General features: G+C 43.2%; 2 non-coding genes across 2 annotated transcripts; both read right to left on the reverse strand.

Annotated features, from left to right (window-relative positions):
* Window positions 1-1,323: 1,323 nt before the first annotated feature.
* Window positions 1,324-1,442, reverse strand: LOC138361868 (5S ribosomal RNA). Its single transcript, XR_011227240.1, has one exon. It is a non-coding gene; the product is annotated as a 5S ribosomal RNA (ribosomal RNA).
* Window positions 1,443-10,643: 9,201 nt separating this feature from the next.
* LOC138361869 (5S ribosomal RNA) lies at window positions 10,644-10,762 on the reverse strand. The gene has a single exon (XR_011227241.1). It is a non-coding gene; the product is annotated as a 5S ribosomal RNA (ribosomal RNA).
* Window positions 10,763-11,757: the final 995 nt, after the last annotated feature.

Below are 11,757 nucleotides of genomic sequence, written 5' to 3' on the forward strand. Positions count from 1 at the left end.
ATAAGATTTGTACATGCAAAAAAAAAAAAAAATCCTTTAAGTTATCAATACAATGTGAGAAAACTTTACTTTTATAACTAAAGTTGCACAATTATACCAACTCTATGGTGGCTGGGTTGTAAGGTGTGTGGCTGGTGTTTTGGAAGTCGCGAGTTCAAACGACCCAATGGGAATAATACTTTTTTTTTTTGCCATACAATCTTCCTAATACTATTATGTAGGTTTGTGTGTGTTTTTTTATTCATTCTTTGGTTTTATAGATGACATACATATTGACTCCTTTTACCGGTCCTTAATTAGGCTCTGGGGAAGCAATGGTGGTGGTGGTGGTGGTGGTGGTGGTGCATTTAAAACTAAACCAAAAATCACCAGTTCTGGACGCGTCAAATATCATATCCGCTTAATGTGTCTACAACCTAATTACTTAAAACTACACTATTTAATTCATTCATATCATGTGCATATTGGTCATTATGCTCATACAACCGACATCAAAATTTATTTTCATTATTAGAATCATACATTTCATCAAGTAATACAGATACAAAGAGATTTTCTTTCTGAGAAGACCGTTAGTATTGGCTTGCAGGCAGGCAGGCAGGCAGGCATTTGAGGGTTATTATTTCGCCTGTTGATTGGGGGGAGGGTTGATGTGTTAGGGGGTTTTCGGTTAGATGTGGTGGTGGTGATTGGTGGTGGTGATTGGTGGTGATTGGTGGTGATTGGTGGTGGTGGTGGTGGTGGTGGTGGTAGTAGGTGGGAGTTGGGGGTGGGGGGGGGGGGGGGGGGGGGGAGGGAAGGGGAGGGGAATGATGGTCTGTGGATTCCTTCTCCGTACCCTTTACATATAAGCAAAAATATGCCTTCTTGTGGGTATAGAAACATTAACACAAATTATATCAGTAACTGATATTGTAGCCTTTTAAACAGAAAAGATTTGTACATACAAATACTTTTTAATTATCATTTATTTGTGGAAATGGCATTTACGTCATTAAATTGATACCTCAGCATCAAGCTAGTGTCCTGCAGCAGTGGTCCAGTGGTAAAGTGTATATAAGTGATGCGTATTCTTGGAGTTGCGAGTTCAAACCCGGATTAAGCTATATATATATATATATATACAACATGTTTTGTTTTGGTTGTTTGTTTTTGTATAAAGCCTCACACAATATCTATATTAAGCGAGTTTGTTTTAAACATGACATACATATTAATTCATTTTACCAGGCCTTATTCCACACAACTCCGTGAATTTCCCGTGGAGCCAGCCATTCAAACAAAAACAAACGAAACAAAACAAAACAAAACAAAAAACATTATTGCCAACAGCATTTGGTGTTCCCAGGCGGTCACCCATCCAAGTACTAACCAAACCCAACGTTGCTTAACTTCGCTGATCGGACGAGAAGCGGTGTTCTCAACGTGGTATGGCCGTTGGCATGAGACTGCCTACACATTGTGGCTAATAACCAACTCTTTTAAGTCATCGCGGCAGGATACGGACCTGCTTGTGGTGTCTTAATGGTAATTGTATCCTAACATATTTTTGTCTCCTTGGCATGGATATTTAACATCGTTTATTCAGTCTTGGGTTTATGTTCTTTCGCCATTTACAGACATTTTACATCTACCTACTTCCTCAGCCTGCCCTGCCAATTTCTAATGAATTTGTGGATTTTCTTTTGTAATACAAACATGTGTGTGCTCATCTGCTCTTCAGTTTTTATGATATTTGTCTCATCTGTCCTGCTTTATGATACTTTTACAAAGAACATGAACAAATGCTTCTATTTTAGAGAAGATATGGGATCCAGGTTTCGGAGCCGTAAAACCAACCGTCGTGATTGGTGGACGAGTTGCCAGGTTGCAGCTTCTGTACCGTGCCGGCACATAAATAGGTTCGGCTCAAGCGGCGGCAGCATCATTCCCCCGTGACTGTCTGAGCGTCTCTCATCACCTTGGTTGGTTCATCATCATCATGGTAGAAGCAAAGCCTACCAAGAAGGCTGCGGCTGCTGCTGCTGTGGTGGCCACCACCAGGAAACCTCGCGTCCAGGTTGCTCACCCGAAAACTAGTCAAATGGTTCTAGCCGCGGTCGCAGCACTCAAAGACCGTAAGGGCTCGTCTCTACAAGCAATCAAGAAGTACGTTGTTGCCAACAACAAAGTCGAGGCTGCCAAGATCGCCATTTACATCCGAAGATTTCTCAAGAAAGCAGTGGCTGACGGCATTCTTGTTCAGACCAAGGGAAGTGGAGCTAGTGGATCATTCAAGCTGGCCGTAGCAGAGAAGAGGGCCGTTCTAACTCCCAAGAAAGCCACCACAACCAAGAAACCATCTACAGCAGCAAAGAAGGCCGTGGTAACTCCCAAGAAAGCCGCCACAAGCAACAAACCACCTACAGCCTTGAAAAAGAAGCAGCAGCAGCAGCAGCAGCTTGTTGTTGGGAACAAAAAGCCCAAAATAAAGAGAGCTTCAAAATCTCCCAAACCACCCAAGGCAAAGAAAGCTGTCAAAAAAACAACAAAGGCAAAATAAACGACGACATGCAAGCAGCATGAATACACATGACAATAAACATCCAGGCCTCCCCCCTCAGTGGAGGGGCCTCATATGATTCCAAAAAAGAGTTTAGTTTTGTAGACAAATAAATCATTACTTTTGGGGTAGATTTACTCTGTATATTATATATATATATATATATATATATATATATATATATATATATATATATATATATATATATATATATATATATATATATAATATACATCTATATTATATATATATATATATATATATATATATATATATATATATATATATATATATAATATACATCTATATTATATATATATATATAATATACATATATATATATATATATATATATATATATATATATATATATATATATATATACATGGGTGAGGTGATATGGTACCAAAGTTTTGGGTAAGGTGATTGACATTTACACAAGATAAAACACGAACCAATGGGAATAAAAACATAAGAATGGAAGTAACTGCAGAAGGCCTATTGGCCCATAACACAAGCACTTCCTCTTGATGCTTCTATATTGGTTCAGAGTCTTGAAGCTATAATAATAATAATATATATATATATATATATATATATATATATATATATATATATATATATATATATATATATATATATATATATATATATATATATATACACACAAAACTAAATAGTCTTGTTAGACAAATTGCCCCTATTAGAGGCAAGTTGACTAACAAGCCGAATGACTGGCAATTGTTTTGAATTTGAGTTAAATCTAACATAGAAATGTAATCAAACCTAACCTAACCTATGCTAACCCAAGCTAAGCTAACCTAACCTAACCTAAGCTAACCCAAGCTAAGCTAAGCTAACCTAACCTAACCTAAGCTAAGCTAACCTAACCTAACCCAGCAATTCATGATCTTAATATAATACTGTTAATTGGATAAACCAATTTGGAAAGAAATGTTCGAAAATAACAAAATTAACTGTGCTTGTTAGGAAAATTGGGCCTTGCATACTTGTCCCAATAGTGTGGTTCTCGCTTTTAGGTACGACATAAACGTATACCTAAGTTGAGAGAGAAAAAGATTCTCACTCAAACATGCATATCGATTGCCAGTCCTGAATTCTGGGTAGATATTCGTGTCCTCCCTTTTCATTTACCATCATTTGGATACTATCAAAACAGCTCTGAGAAGGATAAAATGAATAAAACGGGTAGCTCACTCATGTAAAAAGGAAGAGTTGGGAAAGATCTCTCTCTCTCTCTCTCCCCCTCACACCCCCCCCCCCCCCCCCACCAATGATCCTGCTCTGCTAGTATATAACGTAACAAACCTTCCCCCCCCCCCCCCCCCCAATCAGAGTCCCTTTAAGCATGCGAGGATAAAAAATAGATTTCATAAGACCCAATGTGCTAGCTGATATCAAAACAATTTATGTTATCGTCTATTAAGCCCTTCAGTAAAAAAGTATAGGGACCTAATTAGGTCCCGTTTTGAGGTGGTGGTGGGTGGAATCGATGGATTAGCCAAGCTCTTATCCGCCGAATCCGTAGAGGGTACGACCCTGGCGCTTCAGAGCGTACACCACGTCCATGGCAGTGACGGTCTTCCTCTTGGCGTGTTCCGTGTAGGTTACAGCATCACGGATGACGTTCTCGAGGAACACCTTCAGGACGCCACGGGTCTCTTCGTAGATGAGACCCGAAATACGCTTGACGCCGCCACGACGAGCTAAGCGACGAATAGCGGGCTTGGTGATGCCCTGGATGTTGTCACGTAGCACCTTACGATGACGCTTGGCGCCACCCTTTCCGAGTCCCTTGCCTCCCTTGCCGCGTCCAGTCATGGTGTTGTAGTTGTGTGAATCGAATTGACGAATGCCCGCACGATTTCCCGACTATATCCCATCAAGCGGACGTACTAGTAGCATTGCAACTCCTGCCTGCCCTTACTTTACGCTTGTGGTCGAATAGACACGGCTTTCTCACAACGCTTTCAAAACTGCAGTTGCCTACTCGTCTGTTTCACGTCCCTGTGAAATGACTTTTGCACAAATCCAAAAAATAGAGCAAAATCAGCGATAATAGTGATTGAGGTGAGCCGCCTGTTGGCTGCAGCCAGAGGAAGGAGGGGAGGGGCAACGGGGTGACGTAGGCGAGTCGAGCAGCCAATGGCGCTCGAGCAAGCGCCTCGAGACGGCGTATATAAGCAAAAATTTTTCGGCGCCGGCCATCACAAACCACAGTTGTTCACCATGGCTCGCACCAAGCAGACTGCTCGCAAGTCCACGGGAGGCAAGGCTCCTCGTAAGCAGCTGGCCACCAAGGCAGCACGCAAGTCTGCTCCTGCCACAGGGGGTGTGAAGAAGCCTCACCGTTACAGGCCCGGAACGGTCGCCCTGCGTGAGATCCGTCGTTACCAGAAGAGCACCGAGTTGCTCATCAGGAAACTTCCCTTCCAGCGTCTGGTGCGCGAGATTGCCCAGGACTTCAAGACCGATCTTCGCTTCCAGTCGTCTGCCGTCATGGCTTTACAGGAGGCATCCGAGGCTTACCTGGTCGGTCTCTTCGAGGACACTAACCTCTGTGCCATCCACGCCAAGCGTGTCACCATCATGCCAAAGGACATTCAGCTTGCTCGCCGTATCCGTGGAGAGCGTGCATAAGCTAAATCGACCACCCTAGTATACACCAAACTCGGCCCTTCTCAGGGCCAAAATATCCTTCTAAGGAGATTTCAGACATTCCTAGCATCAGTCATATGAATTAACCTTCATCTACACATATAATAAATAAATAAATAAATAAATAAACAAATACACTAATTTAGGTGTCATACATACACGTGATATCAATAAATCAAGTCATTTGTAGTACAACCTGTTCTCTTACAAACAAAACGCCGTCGCTTTTCGCTCTTATGCACTGTCAAGGATCACCCACCCCCCCCACCCCCCCAAAATAAAAATTGTCATACTGTACTAGAAATAAAAGCAGCTTGTATAAGTGACATACTGTCCAGTCCTGTTTTATTCTGTTTTCGGTCCTCTGGCTTAATCTGTTAAGTTAGGAGATGACATTTTAAATTAACCGTTTTCTTGACATTTTCAAACCTAAGAGGGTGGCCTGCATAGTAATCCTAATGTGGAACATAACAATGAATCTCTAATCTCTAGAAAAAAGATACCGAGTGCTTATATGTGTTGAGAGAGAGAGAGAGAGAGAGAGAGAGAGAGAGAGAGAGAGAGAGAGAGAGAGAGAGAGAGAGAGAGAGAGAGAGAGAGAGAGAGAGAGAGAGAGAGAGAGAGAGACACAGACAGACAGACAGACAGACAGACAGACAGACAGACAAGACAGACAGACAGACAGACAGACAGACAGACAGACAGACAGACAGACAGACAGAGACTGAGAGAGAGAAACACACACAGACAGTTTCATAAATATTCTCATTTTATAGCTATTTGCTTTCAGTGACAGAGGTTTTTGTTATAATAGTATTGGTGTCTAACACTCACAATCTCTTTAGAAATTAAAGTGTGGCTCCAATGGAGCCGAGTTTGTTGGTTTGAGGCCAAGCCACCACCACAGGGCAGTAAGTAAGCCGTTTACTTGGAGGAGGTGTACTTGGTGACGGCCTTAGTGCCCTCAGAGACGGCGTGCTTGGCCAGTTCTCCGGGCAACAGGAGCCTTACAGCCGTCTGGATCTCCCGACTGGTAATGGTGGAACGCTTGTTGTAGTGGGCCAGGCGAGAAGCCTCGGCGGCGATGCGCTCGAAGATGTCGTTCACGAACGAGTTCATGATCGACATGGCTTTGGAAGAGATACCAGTGTCGGGGTGGACCTGCTTCAGCACTTTGTAGATGTAGATGCTGTAGCTCTCCTTCCTCCTGCGCTTCTTTTTCTTATCGCCCTTGGCAATGGCCTTCTGGGCCTTTCCGGCCTTCTTGGCAGCCTTTCCAGATGCCTTGGGTGGCATGATGATGCTCGTGCTGGCTGGCGTTGCGATACAATAATGAACTTTCGGATCGGATTGATGTCCATAGGGAATGGAAAGGATGGGGGAGGTAGAGGGATGGGGAGATGAAATTCAGGAAGAGGATGCGGGTGTAGAGAGAGAGGAGGTTTGAAAGTTCGGTGGCCTGTCCACCATGGGTTGACATTTTTGTATGTGTTGTTTGTTTGCGTATGTGTTATGTTGGGTTGTCAGTACATTGGCTGGGGGGGCTAGTGTTTGTGACCTTGTTGGTGTCCTAAAGCACTAGAGCCGACGGAGTTGGCTGAAGGAGGCTAATCTTAGAAACATCAGGGTAGTTACACTTCTGCCGCCACGACAAATGGTTTTTTTGGTTTTATATTTTTTTTGTAGGTGTTTTATTTATTTATATATTTTTTTTTTTTTTTTTTTTTTATTATTTTTTTTTTTTTTTTTTTTTTTTTTTAATTTATTTATTTATTTTTTTATTATTTTTTATTTTTATTTTTTATTTTGTTATTTTTTTTTTTTTTTCTTTCTTTCTTTATTCTTCATTTGGTGTAGATTGGGTCCGGGATGGGCCACTCATCTGGATCGTCTGGCAGACCGCTTAGTATCTGAGGGCTTGGGAAGGCCTCATCATGGATATGTCTGATCACTTTTTGTTGGAGAGTGATTCTTCTGGTTCTGTGTGGTGGATCGTGGATCTCGTAGTCGCTGGTGGTGTTTTCTGCTACGAAGGGATCTTCTGGGTCTGGGACATACATGTTCTTCATACGGTACAGCTGTCTTCTGGCCAGGTAGCTGAGCCTAATGTTCATTGGCTTCATGTTGAGCGTCTCATGGATCAGGTCAGTTCTTACCCTGTCCCTCAGAGTCAGGCCCTCTGCAAAGCGAAGTGCTTTGTTTTGTACTCGTTGAATCTTCAACATGTTGGATTTGTTGGTGAGGTTCAGGGGAACGTAGGGGTATTCCAAGCTAGGCCTTATGATCATTCTGAACTTTTGCGCGAGTCGAGCTTTCCTTTTATATCCCGCTCGCGACTCAGCTCAGAGCGGGTCGCGTGGCGGAGCGCGCTGATTGGTCAGTGGCGGACTCCCTTGATCCTGAGCGGGGTATATAACACGAAGCTCGATCTGCGGGCGAACAGCAGCAGCAATGTCAGGACGCGGCAAGGGAGGCAAAGTGAAGGGCAAGTCAAAGTCTCGCTCCAGCAGGGCCGGACTTCAGTTCCCCGTGGGCAGAATTCACCGTCTGCTGCGTAAGGGCAACTACGCCGAACGCGTCGGTGCTGGCGCTCCTGTCTACCTGGCAGCCGTCATGGAATACCTCGCTGCCGAAGTTCTCGAGCTCGCCGGTAACGCCGCACGTGACAACAAGAAGACCCGTATCATCCCACGTCACTTGCAGTTGGCCATCCGCAACGACGAAGAACTCAACAAACTTCTGTCTGGCGTAACCATTGCACAGGGAGGTGTTCTTCCAAACATTCAGGCAGTTCTTTTGCCAAAGAAGACAGAGAAGAAGTAAGCACTTCTGCCACCCACCGCGACAAATACCATAACCAGGCTCCATCCGGAGCCACACACACTTTAATAGAGAGATTCAAGTAGACAATCAACTTTCAAACATTAATAATAACATTTATATTGATTTCATTTGGAATGTGTACATAACAAACAAACAAAACAAAATTATAGGGGATATTCAGCATCACTTGGAATATTAACCAATCATATAAATCCAATATATATTTTATATTTTACTTTAAGCGAGGAATTCATATTCTATCCATTTTTAATCATACAAATGAACAAAAGCAATTCTTCACTAGACGTAATGAATGAATAAATGATCAAGGTTTTAATGTGTTTCATGAATATATATATATATATATATATATATATATATATATATATATATATATATATATATATATATATATATATATATATATATATTAATACTTGTGAACCAGAATATGTTTGAGCAGCAGCGATCGTGCCTGCCATTGGCCGAAGTGCAACAATTCAAATAATTTAAAGGGCCTGCTCGGGTATATAAGAGAGGCTGGGAGACTGGGGCCGGTGGTGGGTGATGGGTGATGAGTGATGGTGTGGTGTGGTGTGGTGTTGTTAAGAGTTGATTTACGGCCAGCCAGCCAGCCAGCCAGCCAGCCAGCTGCAGCCAAGGCAGGGCAGGGCAAGGCAAGGCAAGGCAAGGCAAGGCAAGGCAAGGCAAGGCAAGGCAAGGCAAGGCAAGGCAAGGCAAGGCAAGGCAGGCAGGCAGGCAGGCAGGCAGCCAGGCAGCCAGGCAGCCAGACAGGCAGGCAGGCAGGCAGGCAGGCAGGCAGGCAGGCAGGCAGGCAGGCAGGCAGGCAGGCAGGCAGGCAGGCAGGCAGGCAGGCAGCCAGGCAGGCAGGCAGGCAGGCAGGCAGGCAGGCAGGCAGGCAGGCAGGCAGGCAGGCAGCCAGGCAGCCAGCCAGCCAGCCAGCCAGCCAGCCAGCCAGCCAGCCAGCCAGCCAGCCAGCCAGCCAGCCAGCCAGCCAGCCACTCCCACTTTGTATTTATATGCATTCAATTTATATTCAAACATTATATATGTTAAGGGCCTTGTTTTAGTGTTTATTTTAAAAATGACAAACATCGAGTCATTTTACCAGTCCTTTAGCGTTAACGGTGATGCATTTTAAAACTGAACATAAATCGCCTTTTCTGGATATATCAAATATCGAATCCGCTTAATGTGCCTACAATTCAATCATTCAAAAAATACATAATTTACATCAAGCCTTTTCATAGAACAGACAATAAGATTTGTACATGCAAAAAAAAAAAAAAAATCCTTTAAGTTATCAATACAATGTGAGAAAACTTTACTTTTATAACTAAAGTTGCACAATTATACCAACTCTATGGTGGCTGGGTTGTAAGGTGTGTGGCTGGTGTTTTGGAAGTCGCGAGTTCAAACGACCCAATGGGAATAATACTTTTTTTTTTTTTGCCATACAATCTTCCTAATACTATTATGTAGGTTTGTGTGTGTTTTTTTATTCATTCTTTGGTTTTATAGATGACATACATATTGACTCCTTTTACCGGTCCTTAATTAGGCTCTGGGGAAGCAATGGTGGTGGTGGTGGTGCATTTAAAACTAAACCAAAAATCACCAGTTCTGGACGCGTCAAATATCATATCCGCTTAATGTGTCTACAACCTAATTACTTAAAACTACACTATTTAATTCATTCATATCATGTGCATATTGGTCATTATGCTCATACAACCGACATCAAAATTTATTTTCATTATTAGAATCATACATTTCATCAAGTAATACAGATACAAAGAGATTTTCTTTCTGAGAAGACCGTTAGTATTGGCTTGCAGGCAGGCAGGCAGGCAGGCATTTGAGGGTTATTATTTCGCCTGTTGATTGGGGGGAGGGTTGATGTGTTAGGGGGTTTTCGGTTAGATGTGGTGGTGGTGATTGGTGGTGGTGATTGGTGGTGATTGGTGGTGATTGGTGGTGGTGGTGGTGGTGGTGGTGGTAGTAGGTGGGAGTTGGGGGTGGGGGGGGGGGGGGGGGGGGGGGGGGGGAGGGAAGGGGAGGGGAATGATGGTCTGTGGATTCCTTCTCCGTACCCTTTACATATAAGCAAAAATATGCCTTCTTGTGGGTATAGAAACATTAACACAAATTATATCAGTAACTGATATTGTAGCCTTTTAAACAGAAAAGATTTGTACATACAAATACTTTTTAATTATCATTTATTTGTGGAAATGGCATTTACGTCATTAAATTGATACCTCAGCATCAAGCTAGTGTCCTGCAGCAGTGGTCCAGTGGTAAAGTGTATATAAGTGATGCGTATTCTTGGAGTTGCGAGTTCAAACCCGGATTAAGCTATATATATATATATATATACAACATGTTTTGTTTTGGTTGTTTGTTTTTGTATAAAGCCTCACACAATATCTATATTAAGCGAGTTTGTTTTAAACATGACATACATATTAATTCATTTTACCAGGCCTTATTCCACACAACTCCGTGAATTTCCCGTGGAGCCAGCCATTCAAACAAAAACAAACGAAACAAAACAAAACAAAACAAAAAACATTATTGCCAACAGCATTTGGTGTTCCCAGGCGGTCACCCATCCAAGTACTAACCAAACCCAACGTTGCTTAACTTCGCTGATCGGACGAGAAGCGGTGTTCTCAACGTGGTATGGCCGTTGGCATGAGACTGCCTACACATTGTGGCTAATAACCAACTCTTTTAAGTCATCGCGGCAGGATACGGACCTGCTTGTGGTGTCTTAATGGTAATTGTATCCTAACATATTTTTGTCTCCTTGGCATGGATATTTAACATCGTTTATTCAGTCTTGGGTTTATGTTCTTTCGCCATTTACAGACATTTTACATCTACCTACTTCCTCAGCCTGCCCTGCCAATTTCTAATGAATTTGTGGATTTTCTTTTGTAATACAAACATGTGTGTGCTCATCTGCTCTTCAGTTTTTATGATATTTGTCTCATCTGTCCTGCTTTATGATACTTTTACAAAGAACATGAACAAATGCTTCTATTTTAGAGAAGATATGGGATCCAGGTTTCGGAGCCGTAAAACCAACCGTCGTGATTGGTGGACGAGTTGCCAGGTTGCAGCTTCTGTACCGTGCCGGCACATAAATAGGTTCGGCTCAAGCGGCGGCAGCATCATTCCCCCGTGACTGTCTGAGCGTCTCTCATCACCTTGGTTGGTTCATCATCATCATGGTAGAAGCAAAGCCTACCAAGAAGGCTGCGGCTGCTGCTGCTGTGGTGGCCACCACCAGGAAACCTCGCGTCCAGGTTGCTCACCCGAAAACTAGTCAAATGGTTCTAGCCGCGGTCGCAGCACTCAAAGACCGTAAGGGCTCGTCTCTACAAGCAATCAAGAAGTACGTTGTTGCCAACAACAAAGTCGAGGCTGCCAAGATCGCCATTTACATCCGAAGATTTCTCAAGAAAGCAGTGGCTGACGGCATTCTTGTTCAGACCAAGGGAAGTGGAGCTAGTGGATCATTCAAGCTGGCCGTAGCAGAGAAGAGGGCCGTTCTAACTCCCAAGAAAGCCACCACAACCAAGAAACCATCTACAGCAGCAAAGAAGGCCGTGGTAACTCCCAAGAAAGCCGCCACAAGCAACAAACCACCTACAGCCTTGAAAAAGAAGCAGCAGCAGCAGCAG

The sequence above is a fragment of the Procambarus clarkii genome, unplaced genomic scaffold (assembly GCF_040958095.1).
Source record: "Procambarus clarkii isolate CNS0578487 unplaced genomic scaffold, FALCON_Pclarkii_2.0 HiC_scaffold_924, whole genome shotgun sequence".
Taxonomy (NCBI): domain Eukaryota; kingdom Metazoa; phylum Arthropoda; class Malacostraca; order Decapoda; family Cambaridae; genus Procambarus; species Procambarus clarkii.